Source organism: Zeus faber, assembly GCF_960531495.2.
Source record: "Zeus faber genome assembly, chromosome: 6".
In the NCBI taxonomy this organism is placed as follows: Eukaryota; Metazoa; Chordata; class Actinopteri; order Zeiformes; family Zeidae; genus Zeus; species Zeus faber.
The window spans coordinates 6472153-6479652 of record NC_137201.1 but is presented as its reverse complement, the minus strand read 5'-3'; the positions used below and the strand labels follow the sequence as shown (position 1 = coordinate 6479652).

The 7500-nt window shown below is 44.2% G+C and overlaps 1 protein-coding gene across 2 annotated transcripts in view; it reads right to left on the bottom strand.

Moving 5' to 3' along the window:
- The window catches only part of wt1a (WT1 transcription factor a), a gene marked incomplete at both ends in the record, with an annotated part of 27956 nt that overhangs the window by 7957 nt on the left and 12499 nt on the right, over positions 1–7500 (bottom strand). The gene's annotated exons all lie outside the window — the stretch shown is intronic.

Genomic DNA, 7500 nt, shown 5'->3' with positions numbered 1-7500 from the left:
CCAGCTCCGCACATCCATCCCCCGTCTTCCCATCTGCTACAAGCGGATCCTTTTTCCTTTACTCCAACTCAAGGCCAGGATCCCATTGTAAAATAAACGTTTCCCGTTTACATACTCTGACTCCGTGTCCTGCATTTGGGTCCCATCCATGTTTACAACACACACATTATGAGCGATTTTGCACAAAATACTAAAATGATTACTCAGTTGCCCTGTCATGGATGGTTATTTAAGACAGTCACGACCGTAAAGGAGGTAGGGGAGGAGCCAGAGGAATTGAAGAAGTGCACGGATGTATGGACATGTGTCTGGAGTGACGGGAACAATAAAGTTGCCATTTGTTACAAGGAATGAACAATCCATAGTTATTCTTATATAAACAGAGGCACGGTTAATTAAATGGTGACATAAGTGGGATGAAGAACACTTTCGACCGCCGGAGAGCAGGGAGGCTTCAAAACTTGACAAAGATGACGGCCCAGTTCAAATAAGCATGTTGATGTTGGTGTATGAACTCGGAAAAGGAGTGGTGAATATTCAAAGCTCTTTTACCTATAGAAAGAAGGAGAAGACAAATCACAGTATGATGTAGTAGTTTTCGTGAAATTTTAACGCATACTTTGTTCCGAGGCTTCAACGAGGGCAGGGCACGGGAAAACGTGCTGAAGCATTTATTTGTGCACTATATGAGCTGTCAGAGCACTGCGATTTCAGAGAAAACCGTGAGGAATACATCAGGAACCAAATTGTGGTGGGCATTCTGGACAAGGACCTGTCACAGAGGCTACAGCTGATCCCAAACCTCATTCTGGAGATGACGGTGCAGGAGGCACGGCAGTAAGAGGAGGTGAAAGCTCAAGTCAACCAGCAATGAGAACAGACCTATGCGTGTGAGTGATGATGAGTGTGGTGTGAGGGTGGTGTGATTTAAGCAGCCACGCCTGTCTAGGGTCTAGTAAATTAGGCCTGGGGTCGAGGGTGGCTGTACGCCTGTTGCTCGTCAGAGCAATCAACGAGCACAGGTTAAATCACCCAGCCCCACACACACACAAACACAGGAGGAGCCCTTGTCTTGACATGTTTCCATCTGCTCGGGGCACAGTGACAGCGAATTTATGTGTATGTATGCGTGTTTATGTGCAGCAGATGCAGGAAAAGTGGACACTGGGAAAGAATGTGTAAAAGCAGGCTGGTGAGTGAAGTGACTGAGGGTGAGGGACATGGACAATATTATCAGGTCCCAATTAATAGTACATCTCACGATGATGATGATTGCACATTGACATTGAACATCGGTAGCAGACCAGTTTACTTTTTACTTAAAATTTACACTGTGACTGAATGCAGTGTCATGAGTAAAACTGTGTTCAAAACACTCAAGCCCAAGCGAGTCTTATGGAAAGCGAGGAAAGTATTGAATGGTCCAGGGGGTGGTTAGAACTGTCTAGGACAGTTTATAACACAGACAGCTACAAGGGCAAAACACATTTGTTCACATATTTAGAGGGGCGAGTGTGAATAACCTACTCAGCAGGCCAGTGTCTCTAGCAATGGGGCTAGTATGGCAAGTGAATGAGGTCAGTAACAATGAACAGGAGTTCAGCCTACTGAAAACACAGCCTGTGAAATTTGTGCTCCAGGAAACCACCCAGCCCTATGCAGTATGCACTGCACGCAGAGTCCCCATACCCTTCCTGAGTGCAGTAAAAGAGGAGTTGAACCGGATGGAAACCAACAACGTCATCAAGGACATAACTGAACAAACAGAGTGGTGCGCCCCGATGGTGCCTGTCCCGAAGTCTTGAAGGGCCCATATCTGTGTTGACCTAAAGAAGCAAAACAAAGTTGTCGATAGAGGTTCCTCCTGCCAACATCAGAGGAGGCGCTAGCCAAACTGAGTGGTTCCTCAGTGTTCTCATTCGCTGGACGAGGCTTCAGGGTTCTGGCAGATGCTGCTAGACAAAGACAGCCAGAGGTTGACCAACTTCATCACACCGTATAAAATGTACTGTTTTAAACTTCTTCCTTTTGGGATAACCAGTGCACCTGAGATCTTCCAAAGAAAGATGGTAGAGACACTGGAAGGGCTGCGTTGAGTTGCAGTCTACATGGACGACATCATCATCCACGGGAGGGACATGAGAGGAAACAACGAGTGAGAGCAGTTGCAGAAAGTCATGGAGCGACTGGAGTCTGCTGGCCTGAAGCTGAACACAGAAAAGTGTGTGCTGAGACAGGGGGAGCTACACCTCCTGGGCCAAGTTATCTACAAAGACGGTGCGCGATTGACCCAGTCAAGGTGTCTGCAATCAAAGAGCTCAACCCACCAGAAAACATTGCAGGGGGAGAAAGAGAGCACTCGCCATGGTAAAATACCTGGATAAATATATTCCCAACCTAGCCACAATAGGCCAGCCACTGAATGAACTGCTAAAATCAAAGTCAGGGTGGACATGGGGTCCAGCACGGCAGGCAGCCTTCAAGCAACTCAAAGTACTCCTCTAAATGTCACTTACCTTGGTGTACTTTGATGTGCACAAGAGCGGTCGTCTCAGAATCCTGTTATAGCTCCACGATGAGGACTAGAGACTGGTAGTTTCATTTTCCAGACTACTGAGTGATGCTGAAATGAGGTATGCTCAGATAGAAAAGGAGTGCCTGGCGGGTGTGTGGGCGTGTGAGAGGTTTGAGCAGTACCTCTATGGCCTACCTGTATTAAAATTGAACTCTAAATATCGCGACAATGTGCCGATTCGCTGCCAGAGACTTCTCATGTGGTTGATGAGCTTCAACCAGGAGGCAGAGTATGTGCCGGTCGGGGCAGATTTCCTGACCAGGAGCCCACAGAGAGACACGGAGCATAATCGTCTCACACAGACATGGAGTGCTACGTCGCAGCTGTAATGAGCAGCATGCCGACATCACGACAAAGGTGGGACAGCATCGGAGCAGAGCCAGCAGCTGACGAGCAGCTTCAAGAGGTTATCAGGTACATACAAGGGGGGTGGCCGAAACACATAGCAAACACACACAGCTGTGTTAGGAAGTACCATGAGACACAAACTGTCTGTGCATGATGGGTTAGTAACCAGAGGTAGCAGAATAATACCTGAGACAATGAGGCCAGAGATACTAGGACGAATAGTGATACCTGAGACATGAGCGCCATCGAGGGCTTAACAAGTGCCGAGACAGAGCCAACACATCTGTGTGGTGACCTGGCCTCACAGATAACACACAAAGTCGAGAACTGTTGAGAACATATACTGTTGTGAGCAGAGGAGAGCACAGAGAGCCTCTTTTGTCAACAACTCTCCCTGGCAGACTGCGGTAGAAAATTGGCACAGATTTGTGTGAACATGAAAGAGACAATTTCCTCCTCATAGCAGACTACTCTAGGTACTTGGAGATACTCCACATGCCAACCACGACAAGCACACAGGTAACGTTGAAGCTGAAGGCTATATTTGCCCGATATGGAATACTGGAGGAGGTTGTCAGCGACAACGGGCCACAGTTCAGCAGTGATTTATTCAGAGACCTGGCCTGTGAGATAGACTTCGAGCACACAACCTCTAGCCCCCATAACCCACAAGGAAATGGACATGCAGATTGTGCAGTCCAAACAGCCAAGAGTATTCTGAAACAAAAATATTCGCTACTCGCACTCATGACCTACAGATTCTCTCTACACAGCAGCACGGGTGTCAGTCCGGTTGAACTCCTGATGGGCAGAAAGATCTGGACAACTCTGCCCATCCTTGCCAAGAACCTGCAACCAAAGTGGCCGAGCAGACAGCACACCAGGACTAGAGATGCTTTGGAGAAAGGTGAACAGGCCTACCACTACAACAAGCGTCATGGTGTGAGAACTCACACCACTGCAGCAAGGAGACCATGTTCTCACAAGGCTGGACAGTCAAAAGGCATGGACTACACCCGCAGTAGTGACATGTGAGAGCACTACACAGAGGTCGTACCTCAATGAGATGGAGCAAGGAGCTCTATTCAGGCGAAAACCATCGCCATCTCCAAGCGGTGCCCATTGCAGGGTCCCCAGTGCCTGACAACACAAACCCCAGAAATGACCCACCAGACATTCAGGGGAGCCTAAAACATAACTCACCATGGCCAAAGGTGAACGCTGATGGACTGTTCTGAACCAGGTCTGGTCTGTTCATTGAACCTGCTCAGAGACTTGATTTGTGCGGAAAAAAATGCTGTTTGAGGGAAACAAGGCTTGTTTTAAAAATAAAAATAAATAATAATTTAAAAAAAGACACTGTTATGTGTGTTTTGTTAAAATGCGTGATGGTTTATAAACATTTACTCTAAGGCCTCGAGAGGGTACTGTTGTTATACTGTACTAAGCAATGAGTGTTAGTGGTTATGGAGTATCAGTGTCTAAAAGTCGGAGGTAGGGGAGGAGCCACAGAGTTGAGGACGTGCACAGATGTAAGGACATGTTTTTGGAAAAAGTAAGTAAGTGCTGAGAAGAAGAAACGGATGACGTCCATTGACTTAAAGCGCAAAATCATAGAAAAACATGAGTGAGGTGTGCGTGTGATGGAATTGGTGAGGCAGTACGAGCGTAGTACTTCTACGATATGTACCATACTGAAGCAGAAGGAGGCGATAAAGGGTATTACTCCATCCAAGGGCGTTGAAATAATGTCTAAGCTGCGGACCGCTGTCCATGAAAAGATGGAGAATCTGCTGCAGATTGAATTACAAGCTCCCTCACGGAAAGAATTACACTCGTAAGTCAAAGTATCACTATATATATATATATATATATATATATATATATGAATGTTACATATGCGCAAACTTACACACATTTAAACACCACCATTCAAAATGTTTCATATACTCTAGATTTGTTGTATATTCCTTGTATATCTTTTCTTTATTATCAATATTTTTTATTTTATTTTATTGTACTAGTTTAATTCATTCTTAGGTTTACATTTATTGTTTATTGCTCATCAGTAGATTGTTGTAATAATTAGGGGTCCAGCCCCCTAATTATTACCACTATTGTTATTGCTGGGAAAATTCTCAGAATTTTAAAATCGCAAACTATTTAGAAGAACGGCAAAAGCTACGAACAGGGTTAATTCCTCGTTAGAACCGATATGTCATAAACATCTTGTGGTTTAGGTTTCATCCAAATCCATCCACAGGGAACAGATATTAGTGAAAAACTGACCAAATTTTACCCCAAGTATTCAGGTGGTCGTGGTAGACTGACATGCCACTATTCGTAAAAGAAATGAACGAGACGAGATTTAGAATAAGACGCTTTGTGACATGATCAGACTATTTACTATAAATGTGCAGGTTCTGATTCAGAACGAACATTGACACCGTGTCCAGTGTGCGGTGTAGACTCCGTCGCTCTGTAGTGGTTAGAGATTACAAACTAGACGTTTAGATGTATATTTATGTACCTTCTTACCTGGTAGAGGTCTGTGGATCTGATATTTCATTTATTTGTTCCGCTTAACTTTGCCATATTAATGAAAAATACTAAAAACAGCAGCCCACAAAAACTTGTGACGTAGAGTCGAATCCACTCGAATGAGCGACTGAGTGATGCGTTCAAGATTCAAACGAGGCGTCGGAAAAATAGATGCCATGATATGGTAGTTACTCACAGAAATACCACAACGAACATGGAAACGGAAAGTCACCCCCAATGCTGACATGGCGGTTCTTCCAAAAACACCAAATTGAACTTGAACTCGCAATCCTCCCAACTCCGAGCCCAGTGCGTCCCCCATCACCGCAAAAGGAGAGCGACTAAAGAAAGAATCTGTGGTAGGAGAGAGTCCCTCGGTCCGCTCCAAACGTCTCCGCATTTAATCACAGAGCGCAGATTTGGGAACCTCTGAACCTCAGAAACCTGTCATACATACCTAACATCACTAAACTGGACCCTGGGTATTGCTGCCTGCAGCTATATTTTTTTTGTTGTCTTTGTTCATTGTTCAGCTTAGGTTTATGTTTATTGTTTGGTTTATTTCTACTGTTTATTGTGGATTCCCCATTTTTCTATCTGCTAGTTAATCCTTAGCTTATCCATCCATCCATCCCTCCATCCATCTATCCAAATAATTACAGTACATAAACATGAATATTATGGTACCATATAATCCAGACATCTACAGTATAGTCCTCAGTACAGATCGTTTTATTTCTGAGGGGTTTTAGCGAACAAACAAAATGCACTCTGTGCAGAGCAGCTGCTAGCGTTGCCTCCGCCGTCCTCTTACGATAACACGGGAACAGAACGCTCTTGTCTCGGTAATCTGTTATATTTCAGTCTATCTGGGCAGACCGGGGAGGATGAACGCAGCGTGGCTGGGCGCTCTACGAAGCCGCTGGATCATAAAGTGCTCTTTTTTCTCCCGACGTGGACGGGGCAGACGAGACAGGACGTAAATCTTTAACGATTTATTTTGTTCCTTTTTTTAACCTCACTGTTGCTTTTTTTTTTTTGGATTCATCCGTTCATCCGTTCGTTCGTTCATTCATTCATTCATTCTTTCATTTATTTATGTATCCTTTCCATAATCGAATTATTGCATCCATTTGTTCATCTGGATTGTGAAGCAATACACTGCAGATGTACGCACAACACACAGTCACGACACACACACACACACACACACACACACACACACACACACACACACACACACACACACACACACACACACACACTTTGTACAATTTAGCACATTGAGCATACATCAGCCAAAAACACCACACAATATACTACGATAAACCCGGGGATTCCCAAGTTTTTTTTTAATGCAAGACCAAGCTCTGGCTGAGAGCCCGATCCCCAAAAATAAAAAATAAAAATGACACACGTTATCTGCCTATAACAAACTACTAAATTTGGTGACAAAAATATACCATTTTGCTGACAGTTTACTGACAAAAAGTGGACAAATCACAAAAAATAGTTAATTAGTGTAGGTATGTAACGTAAAAAAACCATATATATTTAAAAATAAAATAATGTCATGCCATGTCATAAACTTTGTTTTCAGTTGCAACAATGACAAAAGGAGCAAAGCGCCACGATCTTGTAAGAAAAAAAAAGAAGCTATTAGGTCTTCAGGACATTGGTTTTAGTTTTTTGATTATCTTGTATTTCTATGAGAACACACATTATTTAATACACTAACAGAATTTCAAAAGTGAGTCTGGATCTCTTCGTCCCTACACACACCTGCTGCCCTCCCTCCTCCTCCTCCTCATCCTCCTCCTCCTCGTCCTCCCCCTCCTCTTCCTCCTCCTTATCAAGTAGTACCCCCACTCTTTCTTTCTTTATGCTCTATATCCCTCTCCTCCCTTCCTGCGCTCATCTCTCTATCCTCCCATCCTTCTTTTATCAGTGGGGGAGGAGAGTGACGACCGGATTGGAAAGTGTCTCCAAAGCACGAGTGGAAGTATAAAACAAATAATCTTCATATCTATTTCTAT